General features: G+C 48.3%; 1 protein-coding gene across 1 annotated transcript in view; it reads right to left on the reverse strand.

Moving 5' to 3' along the window:
• LOC137422140 (GTP-binding protein Rit1-like) overlaps positions 1-11,606 on the reverse strand; it is a 72,248-nt gene extending 60,642 nt beyond the window's left edge. The window contains exon 1 of the mRNA XM_078772345.1: positions 11,445-11,606. The gene's annotated coding sequence lies outside the window, so the exon portion shown is untranslated. The remainder of the gene's footprint in view (positions 1-11,444) is intronic.
• Between the last annotated feature and the right edge of the window lie 2,437 nt (positions 11,607-14,043).

A 14,043-nucleotide genomic window follows, 5' to 3' on the forward strand; every position in this document is an offset into this window, starting at 1 on the left:
CCGTTTTTTTACAACCTCGCACATTACAAGTTTGTTGTCGTCAAAACAGTGTAATATACCCATGATATTGCTATATTTTCTGGAGAAGTGATATTATGGTCACATAAAAACATAACAATCATGCCGTTTTCAATATTTTATTCTGAATAATTTAAGGTGAAATTTTTTGGGAATTTTAGGCATATTTTCACCTCAATTTAAGTATGGAGCTATAGGTCCATCACGGACAGTGTGGATGACGTTTATGTTTTCTAACATACAGTCATTGTTCTGAGAAGACCTCTAGCGATCTTTGCGTCAATAACGTGTGTAGGACCCACGTGATCGGATCACTGACTCAACCCTACGTCTCATAGACCCTGTAAGCCGTCGTATGCGTTGCTGTGGCAGGTTGTTCCATTCCCGATGTAATGCACGTTCCAATTCATCCAGATTGGCTATTGGAGGGACCATCTTCGCAATTTGTCGTCCCAACATGTCCCAAACGTGCTCGAGGGGGTTCAGGTCAGGACTGTACGCAGGCCAGGGGATGGTTGTCACAGCACCTTGCTCCAGCAAGGCTCGGACGCGTCTCGCACGGTGAGGCCTGGCGTTGTCCGGAAATCCTGAATACCACCGTAATCCCGCACTTCGATGACCACACCCTCGCCAGCAGACCCATCTTCATGGATGACAACGCCAGGCCTCACCGTGCGAGACGCGTCCGAGCCTTGCTGGAGCAAGGTGCTGTGACAACCATCCCCTGGCCTGCGTACAGTCCTGACCTGAACCCCCTCGAGCACGTTTGGGACATGTTGGGACGACAAATTGCGAAGATGGTCCCTCCAATAGCCAATCTGGATGAATTGGAACGTGCATTACATCGGGAATGGAACAACCTGCCACAGCAACGCATACGACGGCTTACAGGGTCTATGAGACGTAGGGTTGAGTCAGTGATCCGATCACGTGGGTCCTACACACGTTATTGACGCAAAGATCGCTAGAGGTCTTCTCAGAACAATGACTGTACGTTAGAAAACATAAACGTCATCCACACTGTCTGTGATGGACCTATAGCTCCATACTTAAATTGAGGTGAAAATATGCCTAAAATTCCCAAAAATTTTCACCTTAAATTATTCAGAATAAAATATTGAAAACGGCATGATTGTTATGTTTTTATGTGACCATAATATCACTTCTCCAGAAAATATAGCAATATCATGGGTATATTACACTGTTTTGACGACAACAAACTTGTAATGTGCGAGGTTGTAAAAAAACGGGGGGGGGGGTGCTTAACTTAATTCTTTGTGTATAGTAAGTACCAAGACATCAGTGTCTGCACCGATGATGATGATGATGTGATCACTGTTACTTGCAGCATACGAATAGTGAAGTACATGTCTCATATCGGCTTCTTCTTGTGTTGAGAATGGACTTGGGATTGGTAAAACTTCCACACTACTGCCATGCATTCGAATAGAATGACTCTCAATACCATGTCCAACAATAATTGTGATGTTCTCCAGCTAACATCCGAAAAAAGAATAAGTTTGTCTGCAGATTGGTCCACCAAATGCATGCAGCACTCCATGTCGAGTCGTACTACACGTAGATTTACTCGCTCTTTGTTACATTGCGTTACAACGTCACCCACTGTACGATGACTGTGATTGGCTGGTTTGGGTGGAGCCCCTGTTAAAAGCCCTATGATTGGCCAATTAAGAACTAAGCTTACGTCATCACTTCCCTGAGATCGTCGGCTGCAAGAGTAATTTTTGCGGCCCTTTCTTCAGATTTCTGTCAAATACACGTATGTTTTGAAGATGGGAACGTTAATAGACATACTTATAAATATACTCTAGGATCATTAAAGGGCAAATTAAGTACTTCTCTCTTGCAGATCACGGAAAGTAGGAATTTTGGGGCTCGGCCCATGGTCTACGAGGGAGATGAGTGAACATCCAAAGCTAAGCAATATCACAAACAGGAGAAAATGGGAACAAACGTTGAGGTGTGCAATCAATCTGGATTTGGAGAGTTTAACCAGGAGGGAGTTACTGGAAGAACACCTTGCCTTTGCCTCATGGCAGGCAAATCCAATGGAAGGCAATCTCAGTTCCTTCCACAAAGCACGGAACAAGTGTGTGTCTACGCTCAGGAGAGTCAGGAAACACTATCTCTCTACTCTCAAGACTGAACTCTCAAACTTGTCTCCCTCCTCCAAATCCTGGTGGCATCTGGTCAAATCTGTTTCTGGTGTTTGTTCCCCCTCCATCCCCTCAAACGGCTACACAGCTAACTCCGCACATGAAAAAGCTGAATGCCTCAACTCTGTGCTTGCCTCAAAATCTTGTGTCCCAAACCCATCGCTCTGTACCCACCTTAACCAGTCGAACCCAGCTGTTTCTGGACTCTGTGTCCTTCTTTCCTGACAAGGTGGAGAAGTTTCTATCAAACCTTGACCGATTCTGCAACTAGACCAGACGGCATCAGCCCACGGGTCCTAAAATCATACTCTGCCGCTCTATCTCAATCTCTCTCTGTTCTCTCCGCCCTCTTTTTTGCTCAAGGTCATCTGCCATCAGCTTGTAAATCAGTCAACATTACCACCTTACACAAAAAGGTGCAAAAACAGATCCTTGCAACTACAGACCAATCAGCCTGCTCCCAATCATCAGCAAGGTCATAGAATCCATCATCACTTCTGATATTAAATCCTTCCTCTTCTCCAATGGCTTGATCTCTGCTCATCAATTTGGATTGAGACCATGTCATTCTACTCTGGACATGCTGCTTCTGCTGTCTCAACAATGGATGGAGGTCCTCAAAGCCAAACAGGAAATCAGAGCCGTCACCCTTCACATATCTCGCGCCTTCGATACAGTCTGGCACCCCGCCATGCTCACCAAACTCTCCTCGTATGGCATCCATGGAAACCTCCACGCATGGCTTGCAGACTTCCTCTCCGGTCGCAGTCAACGTGGCTCTAAATGGAATTCTCTCATCTCCCCTTCCTATCCAGACAGGAGTTCCTCAAGGCAATGTTCTGGGCCCTGTGCTTTTTCTGGTGTTCATCAATGATCTCTCCGACTCTACGAAAATCTTCTCTATCTCTTTGCTGATGACTCCACTCTCTGCCGCTCCATATCTCAACCCTCAGATCGGCAGGCAGCAGCCTCTTCACTCTCTGCAGACCTGGACCAAATCACAAACTGGTCAAACAAGTGGAACATGTCTTTCAATCCTGACAAATGTCACACTCTCACTTTGTCTCTCCAAAAAGACGATCTGGAAAACCCTCCCATCTACTTTCTCAACAATCCTCTCAAAGAAGTTCTGTCACTCAAGCTTTTGGGTCTCACTATCTGCTATGATCTTTCCTGGGAAAACCATATTTCCAAGCTGGCCTCCAAAGCCAGTCGCCGACTGGGCATCTTCAGTCATGCAAAGTCCTTCCTTGGCACTTCTGAGCTCCTCACTGTAAAAAAAAAAAAAAAAAAAAAACCACCTTTAGAGGCCATTTTTCCCCGCAAAGTGGGGGTTGGCCTTTTTCGGGAACCGTGGTTGTTGTTGTTTTTCGGTCCCCTTTTTGAAGCAATGTTTTACGGCCGGATGCCCTTCCTGACGCCAACCCTTTTTGCCGCCTTTAATGAAATATAAAGGTTAAGACCCGATGCAGTTCCCTCTCTGGCGGTGAGATAAGCAATGCGCTATAAGAGGGATGGCCTGAGCGCGAGGGAGCTGTCTGTCCTTCGTGAAGAATCCGAGTTGGTAGGTTTAAATGACGCATCTTTATATGGCTTGCTTTGTATAGGGTTTTATATATGATTGCCTGCTAATATGGGATTATGTTTTGTACATGATGTGAAGATCGATTTCAATAAAACTCATTATCTCAAAGGAGTTTTGTAATTGAAATCATTACATTTTTTTATTGAAATCATCTCCTTCGCTTGGAGCCATGGACAAGCTACTGAGACTCGAGAGGTTCTGCGGGGACCCTCAGGCGACGGATGCTGCAAGCCAATGGGAACATTGGCTTCAGGCCCTGACTAATTCTATTGCCACGATTCCGGAGATTACAGGGGTGAAAAAACTTTGTGCTCACCTGTCACGTTTCCAACACAGTTTTCGATTAGATTTCACATTGTGAGAATTACGAGACCGCCGTAGAAGCCTTGAGGGAAATCTACATAAAACCTCGTAGTGCTTTGTACGAGAGACACATGCTCGCTACTAGGCGACAGGATCCCTCTGAGCCTCTTGAAAGTAATCTTCAGGAATTGAGAAAACTAGGGAAAGACTGTATGACTGAGGCTCGAACGGCCGCTGAGACAGCTGACGATTTGATGCGAGACACCTTTGTGACTGGCCTCGCGTCACCTGCGATACGGCTAAGATTACTGGAGAAAACAGTTATGACGCTGCAAGATGCATACGATCAAGCTCGAGTCCTACAGCTCGCTCAGACTCGCTCCGAGGCATACGGACGGCCTTTCATAACAGCAGGGGCAACCGATGAGGCTTACGCGGAGATGCCTCCTAATGCTGAGGGATCCTTTGCGGGTGCCGCGGCTGCCACGGGAGCCACCGCCGCTCCGCCGACACCCGAAGAGGAAGGTATCAGTACTTCGGCCGCTGTCTCTCCAGCTGAGAATGCAAAGTGTTATTTCTGTGGTAATCGTCGGCACGCTCGAGCTCTTTGTCCCGCCAAGGAAGCGCTGTACCATACCTGCGGAAAAAAGGGCACTTTGCAAAGGTTTGTCACTCAATGAAGACGCGACGTACTACCCTTGCGGGAACTAACACTTCGCGGCTCGCACGCTCCGTGGACCCGGGCCTGTCTCGTAGCCTCTCCAGCGCGGTGCTTCCGGTGCTCGTCGAGGGGAAAGCCGCCGATGCACTGATAGACACATGTAGCAGCGCGAGCTACGTCTGTCAAGCGCTGGTTCGACGCCACGGATGGACGGTCGGTTTGAATTGAAATCATTACACTCACCACCAACAAAGCTTTCATCCACAGCTCGATGGAATACTGCTCTCCCCTCTGGACTGGTGCTCCTGCCTCACACCTAGCTCGGCTTCACGCTGTAAAATCCAAGGCTTTCAGAATCATTGGTATCTCCAGCGATGAAGCTGATTCTGAGGGCCTTGCACTGTCTCACTGCAGGCAGGTTGGTGGTCTTTCTGTCTTCAACAGACTCCTCCCCAGCCTAGCTCCCCCTGCTCTATCTGTGCTCTGTCCCCCACATATTCCTTCAGGACACACATCTGCCAGAAGCACTCTTCTGGTGAAACTGCCAAAATAAACTCTCTGCTCACCTTCACTCCTTCATTCCTCTTTTCTCCCACCTCTGTCACACACTGCCATATTCTCTTCAAAACAGCTGTTCACCACCATCTCTTATCTTCTCCCATCCAAAATCTTGATCTTTTCTACCCGTTAATACACCCCAAATCCACCTTTTTCAAATTCCATTTTCCTTTTGTGAAACTCCAAGTCGTGTCCATTTGTTTTGTTCTGTTCCCCCTTCTCCCCCCAGCTCTCTCCCTTCCACAGACCTACCACTGTCCCTATTCTTTAGTGTTGGTGTGCCTCCCTCTCTCCCCATCTCGTCTCCCGCTCCCTTTATTATATTGTGTTTTAGGTGTTGCTCTTACACGAGTCTCAACTGTGTACAAAAACAATTTAAAGCATTAATTCTGTGAAACCTGTGCAGAAGAATGTCTGAGAAGAGTAAATTAGGCCCATCTATAAACAAGCTATTCAGACGTTTAATGATATCAGGTAAAAATGTTGTAGCATTGCACACAGTGGTGACAACTACCCAGCCAGCACGTATAGCTGGGGCCCAGCTGGGAAATAGGTGGTTTGGATAGGTAAGGTGGGTTTGGAATCTGGGTGTGTTTTTTAACTGGGTTCCACATGGGTCTCATCTGGGGTCACAAGGTCAAAGGCCAAAGGTCGTTGGGTAAAAATCCTGTTACCACGATAACTTGTGAACCAGTGATGGGATTCTGACCAGATTTGGTACAATTATGTAGAATGATGTAAATATGTACCGATTAGATTTTGGGGTCAAGAGGTCAAGAGGTCAAAGTCTAATAGGTCTATAACTTGAGAACGGCTGAAGGGATCTAACTCCAACTTGGTACAGGTATGTATAATGATGTAAAGATTAACTGATTAGAAGTTAAGGTCCCTTGGTCAAAGGTCAAAGGTTAGAGGTTAGAGGTCATGTCAGGTAAAAATGCGAAAACTTGAGAACAGCTGAAAGGATTTGAATTAGAACTTGGTACAGGTATTTATAATGATGTAAACATGACGTGATTACATTTTGGGGGTCAAGAGATCAAAGGACAAATGTCAGATCTTGATCTGATCAGGTGAAATTCAGGTTAAATCTAAAAATGCAACTGAGAAATGTCAGGTAAAATTGTGATAACTTGAGAACAGCTGAAGGGATTTAAATCAAACTAGGTACAAGTATTATAATGATGTAATAATGTGGGCGGAGGCATATCAGTCGACATCGTGACGTCGAAGAGTGTTGTTCTAGTTGGTTTTGTTTGTATAGTGTTACGGATTCGTCACTTCCGCCTGTTGTTGTTGATTATTTACTTGTAGGATTTTTAGTTTCAGGTAATATTGTTGTTAAGATTTTTGTGTATAATGGAGATGACTTTAGTAAAGGGTAAAAAGAAATGCTTGTGAAGGAAAAAGGAAAAACGCAGAAAAAACCAGAAGAGGAGAGAGGAGGAGATCAGCAGGGGGAAGAGGAGACAGCTGTGAGTCGCATCGAGGCTACGAGCGGACTTTTTAAATATTGGTCGCAAATGAGTTGTGGCTTCCTGGGAAAGGGATTGCCCGCGGCATAGTCACATATTGCTATTGCAATTAACCCTGCGTCTCAGGTTTTATCACCAAGTGTGAGCTATTGTTGGAGGGAAAGCAAGAGCCTCCATTACAGGCCGATCCGCCATTCTCCCTCAAGGAGAACGTCCGCCTGGTGCATCGTGTTTGTGGTTGGGATTTCCATATCGACCTCATAGTGTTGATTGCCGTTGGTTTCCATATCGGCTCAATTCCCATATCAACCTCTCACCTCCTAACTCCTCGTCCGCCGCCGTGCCGATACCTGCTTGTTCTTCTGCACTACTTCAACCTTCACCCCGCATTGGGATTTGTGCACGGACTTTGGGAGTATTACATTCCACTCACGTTTGGCATACCGTGAGTTTATTGCTTTGAGAGCATTGGGGAATGATGGCAGCATCATATGTATTGCTCATTGAAACAAGTGATATTTTCATTGTATCTTTAAGAGTGTTATTATTGTGCATGTGAGGGTTCTTAATACAATTACTTGTTTTGTTCTGCAATTGCGTTGGTGTGGTTTTACCATGGTTTATTAGAACACTCTAAATAACAAATCTTTCAGCCGCGTTCCCTCTCGAGACTCTGAGGTGCATCATAACCAGGGTTTGGCAAGGTAAAAAGTAACAATAGGCTCCAAAAAATTTGTTTAAAAGTATTCTATCAGACAGAAATTTTGCACAAACATGCAGCGCAGACAAGAATTAAACAATATGCTAAGGGTGATGACATCTAAGCATCAAAAGTATTTTTGATCCGAAACGTTGTAAATTTTGGTTTGCATCTGAAGAATAGACTGTCATATCTGTCAAACAGGCCGTCACAAATGGAAACATCAAAAATAGGGGTAACACCCCTGGGCACTTACCTGGTAGAATAAAGCTGTATACTTCACCGAGTAAAGGTACTTCAAAGAGTATCACTGTATTTTAAACCAATTTCAATGGATGCTAGAAGACCGCAGCATGTACAATCATACTAACTTAATCATGAGACTTTAAACAAAACAAAAAAAAACAATTCTGAGGGGGGGGGGGGGGGGGATACCCTTTGTGATCATGTTTCATCAAAAGTGTGTAGTTTCGGAGGAGAGAGCAAATACCGATTTTGGGGGGTAAACCCCCCGCCCCCACCCATACATCCCCTTAAACCGTGTATTTTTATGCCATGAACAAACGTTGATGCATCACAGGTGATGAAGGTTGTGGTTAAGTTTCACTGAAATTGTGTGTGTAGTTTCAGAGACAAGACCAAATACCTATTTTGGGAGGGCAAACCCCCTCTCCTCCCTCCCCTGGCACACCCCCTTTGGGCCTGATTATTTTTAATGATCACAGCAAGATCACAGGTCACAGGTCACAGGTCACAATGGCGAGATTTGAGTTCTAAGATGGTCACAGAAATAAAGTGAGATTGTCTACCAAGCTGGTCATGGAAATATAGCGAGATTATCTACCAAGCTGGTCACAGAAATATAGCGAGATTGTCTACCAAGATGGTCAAAGACATATAGTGATATTATCTAGCAAGATGGTGACAAAAATACAGCGAGATTATCTACCAAGCTGGTCACAGAAAAATAAGGATACTACCTTTCAAGATGGTCACAGACGTACAGCAAGGTTGTCTACCAAGATGGTCACAGACATATAATGAGATTATCTACCAAGATGGTCACAGACAAAAAGCGTGATTATCTACCAAGATGGTCACAGACATATAGCGAGATTATCTACCAAGCCGGTCACAGACATATAGCGAGATTATCTACCGAGCCGGTCACAGACATATAGCGAGATTATCTACCAAGCCGGTCACAAAAATATAGTGAGATTATCTACCGAGCCTGTCACAGACATATAGCGAGATTATCTACCAAGCCGGTCACAGACATATAGCGAGATTATCTATCAAGCCGGTCACAGACATATAGCGAGATTATCTACCGAGCCGGTCACAGACATATAGCGAGATTATCTACCAAGCCGGTCACAGACACATAGCGAGATTATTTACCGAGCCGGTCACAGACATATAGCGAGATTATCTACCAAGCCGGTCACAGACATATAGCGAGATTATCTACCAAGGCTGTCACAGACATATAGCGAGATTATCTCCCAAGCCGGTCACAGACATATAGCGAGATTATCTACCAAGGCGGTCACAGAAATATATCGAGATTATCTACCAAGATGGTCACAGACATATAGCGAGATTATCTCCCAAGCCGGTCACAAAAATATAGTGAGATTATCTCCCAAGCCGGTCACAGACATATAGCGAGATTATCTACCAAGATGGTCACAGAAATATAGTGAGATTATCTACCAAGCCGGTCACAGAAATATAGTGAGATTATCTCCCAAGCCAGTCACAGACATATAGCGAGATTATCTACCAAGCCGGTCACAGACATACAGCGAGATTATCTACCAAGCCTGTCACAGAAATATAGTGAGATTATCTACCAAGCCGGTCACAGACATATAGCGAGATTATCTACCAAGCCGGTCACAGACATGTAGCGAGATTATCATTTATATGATTTAATAATAAATGTTCTGCTGTAGTAAAAAGTAACATTTGATCATCAAGAATTCTACATAATTGTTTTACGAAAAGGATATAAATTATACAAAAACAAAATCATGTAAATTAAACAAAACACAAGGTAACACAACGTCTCAGGATTTACAAGCAAACAAAGGAAAAGTGGAGCTGGGGGGAGGCCTGGAGGGGGAGCTGGATCTGGAGGCGGAGGAGAGCTGTGGGGGTGGGTGAGGTTGGGGCTGGGGGAGGAGGAGGGAGGTTGGAGCTGGGGGGGGGGGGGGTTGAGGCTGAGGAGGGGGGGGGGAGTTGGAGCTGAGCGGGGGGGGGGGGGAGTTGGAGCTGAGGGGGGGGGGAGTTGGAGCTGAGGGGGGGGGGGGAGTTGGAGCTGAGGGGGGGGGGGGAGTTGGAGCTGAGGGGGGGGGGAGTTGGAGCTGAGGGGGGGGGGGGGAGTTGGAGCTGAGGGGGGGGGAGTTGGAGCTGAGGGGGGGGGGGAGTTGGAGCTGAGGGGGGGGGGGGAGTTGGAGCTGAGGGGGGGGGGGAGTTGGAGCTGAGGGGGAGGGGGAGTTGGAGCTGAGGGGGGGGGAGTTGGAGCTGAGGGGGGGGGGGGGAGTTGGAGCTGAGGGGGGGGGAGTTGGAGCTGAGGGGGAGGGGGGAGTTGGAGCTGAGGGGGGGGGGGAGTTGGAGCTGAGGGGGGGGGGGAGTTGGAGCTGAGGGGGGGGGGGAGTTGGAGCTGAGGGGGGGGGGAGTTGGAGCTGAGGGGGGGGGGAGTTGGAGCTGAGGGGGGGGGAGTTGGAGCTGAGGGGGGGGGGAGTTGGAGCTGAGGGGGGGGGGAGTTGCAGCTGAAGGGGGGGGGGGAGTTGGAGCTGAGGGGGGGGGGAGTTGGAGCTGAGGGGGGGGGGAGTTGGAGCTGAGGGGGGGGGAGTTGGAGCTGAGGGGGGGGGGGAGTTGGAGCTGAGGGGGGGGGGAGTTGGAGCTATGGGGGGGGGGAGTTGGAGCTATGGGGGGGGGGAGTTGGAGCTGGGGGGGGGGGTTGGAGCTGGGGGGGGGGGTTGGAGCTGGGGGGGGGGGAGTTGGAGCTGAGGGGGGGGGGAGTTGGAGCTGAGGGGGGGGGAGTTGGAGCTGAGGGGGGGGGAGTTGGAGCTGAGGGGGGGGGGAGTTGGAGCTGAGGGGGGGGGGGGGAGTTGGAGCTGAGGGGGGGTGGGGGAGTTGGAGCTATTGGGGGGGGGGGGAGTTGGAGCTGAGAGGGGGGGGGAGTTGGAGCTGAGGGGGGGGGGAGTTGGAGCTGAGGGGGGGGGGAGTTGGAGCTGAGGGGGGGGGGAGTTGGAGCTGAGGGGGGGGGGAGTTGGAGCTGCGGGGGGGGGGAGTTGGAGCTGCGGGGGGGGGGGGAGTTGGAGCTGAGGGGGGGGGAGTTGGAGCTGAGGGGGGGGGGAGTTGGAGCTATGGGGGGGAGGAGTTGGAGCTGAGGGGGGGGGGAGTTGGAGCTGCGGGGGGGGGAGTTGGAGCTGAGGGGGGGGGGAGTTGGAGCTGAGGGGGGGGGAGTTGGAGCTGAGGGGGGGGGGAGTTGGAGCTGAGGGGGGTGGGGGAGTTGGAGCTATTGGGGGGGGGGGAGTTGGAGCTGAGGGGGGGGGAGTTGGAGCTGAGGGGGGGGGAGTTGGAGCTGAGGGGGGGGGGAGAGTTGGAGCTGAGGGGGGGGGGAGTTGGAGCTGAGGGGGGGGTTGGAGCTGAGGGGAGGAGGGTTGGAGCTGGGGGAGGAGGAGAGGAGGTGAGCTGGGAAGGGAGTGGGGGTGAGCTGGGGGGGGGGGGGAGGGGGGGTGAGCTGGGGGGGGAGGGGGGGGGAGAGGGTCTCGGGTCTCGAGTACAGGAAACAGGCACAGCCGCCCATGTTTAGCACGACGAGTTACATGGATGTTACATCGAGTTGGTAAGCAAACGAATCAACTGTCAAACACTTTCTACTGTAGGCCAAGAGTTTATCTCCAGTATCGCGTCCGGCCATACGTATCATCCTTCAGACGTCCATACTCACAATGCAGACAAAAGACGATGGCGTTCTGGTTCTGGAAGACTGTGAAGAAAAACAACTCAAAAGGCGGATATGAAGAATGCGCCACAGGCCAGGCCCCAACGCTTCGGAAACGCAACGCCTCACAAATTGCGCGTGCGCAGATCCCACCAACCGCTTCGCAATGTAAACTTTCTTCCTTACTAAGTTAGCTTCAAATAATACAAAATACTATTGCGCTTCGAAATTCACGACACAAGTATCACGTATAGAACAGTTTAAAACGTTTGTTATGTTTGAAACACCGATCGACATGAGTCTATGTTGGCCACTTATGAAACACTTCCTTTATCGACATGAATCTATATTGGTCACTTCAGCAATCACGAGCCTCGGCAGCATTGGCATAATGATAAAGGCAGCCGCCGAGAACGTGGGCGGTGGGTGGTTCGACCTCCGGCTCCGGCTGAGTCATGCGCCATGCCTCAGACTTTAAAATGGTACTTGCTGCTGCCTTCATTGACGCTCAGCATTTAACCCTTTGGAGTCTCCAAGCCGATTCCATCGGCTTCACGCATGCGCCGAAATGTCTGCAAGCCGAATTGATCGGCTCTAACCGCATTACCGCATCTAACCGCATAGTAGACTCCAGAGGGCATGGCCGGACGAGGACGACAACGCATGTCAGAGCACAAACTCGACCGTGAAGTCCAGGGAACTGTCCGTAGAACTTAGAGATAGAATTGTGAGGATGCATAGATCTGGGGAAGGGCATAAAACAATTTCTAGAGTGTTGAAAGTTCCCAAGAGCACAGAGCTCTATCATTAGGAAATGGAAAAATATGGAACTACCCAGACTTCCTAAAGCTGGCCGTCCGACCAAACTGAACAACTGGGCAAAAAGGACCTTGGTCAGGGAGGTGAGCAAGAACACAATGACAACTCTGATATAACTATAGAGTTCCTTGGCTGAGATGGGATAACCGGCCAGAAGGACAACAGTCTTGCAGCACTTTACAAATATAGATTTTATGGGAGAGTGTCCAGACAGAAGCCACTCATGAGAAAAAAGGCACATGACAGCACACCTGGAGTTTGCAAAAAGGCATGACAAAGTACAGTACATGTAAATTATACACAATGTAAATTATACATGTAAATTGTACATGTAAATTATGTCAAAATTGACAAAGTTTGCAAAAGGCACATAAAAGACTGAAAGCATGAGGCAAAAGATTCTGAGGTCTGATAAGATGAAAATTTAACTCTTTGGCCTAAATGCAAAGTGCTACGTCTGGCGGAAAACAAGCACATCTGATCACCCTTCTAACACCATCCCTACCGTGAAGCATGGTGTGGCAGCATCATGCTATGGGGATGCTTTTCAGCAGCAGGGACTATGAGACTTCTAAGGATAGGGGGAACAACGAATGGAACCAAATACAGGCAAATCCTTGAGGAGAACCTGCTTCAGAGTGCAAAAGACCTTTGACTGCAGCAAAGTTTTACATTCCAACAGGACAATGACTCCAAACATACAGTCAAAGCAACAATGGAATGGCCTCAGAACAAGAACGTGAAAGTCGTTGAGTGGCCCAGCCAAAGCCCAGACTTAATCCCATGGAGAATCTGTGGAAAGACTTGAAGATTGCTGTTCACCGACGCTCCCTATCCAACTTGACGGAGCTTGAGCAAATCTGCAAGGAAGAATGGGAGAAACTCCCCAAATCCAGATGTGCAAAGCTGATACAGATATACCCAAGAAGACTCGAAGCTGTAATCACTACCAAAGGCACTCGTACAAAGTACTGACTCAGGGGGCTGAATACTTGTGTAAATTAGATATTTCTGAATTTCATTTTTAATTATATTGTAACATTTTCTAAAAATAATTTTCACTTTGACATTATGGGGTATTATGTGTAGATCAGTGACAAAATGTCAATGTAAACCAATTTCAATTCAGGCTGGAACACAACAAAATGTGAAAAAATCAAGGCGCGTGACTACTCTCTGAAGGCACTGTATAGCGACGCCACACCTTTGTGGGTGTAGGCCGTAGGGAAGTGTTTTAGGCCCCCACAAAAAAGGACCAGGCAACGCTGGGTACCCCTGCTAGTAACTCATAAACGGTAACCCCTGTGTTTCTTAGGTGGGGTGATTCGTCAGTGTGTCCTCGAATGGACGTTTAACTGGGTGTCAAGTCTGCCGACATTAGTTGGTGGACATTAAAGATCCCGTGGAGTCGGTCGCGAAGCGTCGGTGTCGCCGGCACCCTGTCCAAATTCCAAATTCCTGCACTAACCTACAAGTGGTACTGGATCTGCATTACAGTTGTGCCCCCAGCAAATGTTGCTACCCAGCCAGCATGTACAGCTGGGGCCCAGCGGGGAAATAGGTGGTTTGGATGGGCTAAAGTGGGCTTGGGATCGGGGTGTGTTTTTTTAACTGGGTTCCACATGGATCTCATCTGGGCTGCCGATGCAATTCTACAACTAGAACGACAGTCTTTAACGTCATATCCCACCTTACAAAGCTGGCTGGGGCCCACATGGGTTGTCGTCGGTTAAGTGGGCTGAAATGGACTTGAGTGGGATTTGAACTGGGACATATGTGGGTCCCA

The sequence above is a fragment of the Myxine glutinosa genome, chromosome 2 (genome assembly GCF_964187855.1).
Source record: "Myxine glutinosa chromosome 2, kmMyxGlut1.1, whole genome shotgun sequence".
NCBI lineage: Eukaryota > Metazoa > Chordata > Myxini > Myxiniformes > Myxinidae > Myxine > Myxine glutinosa.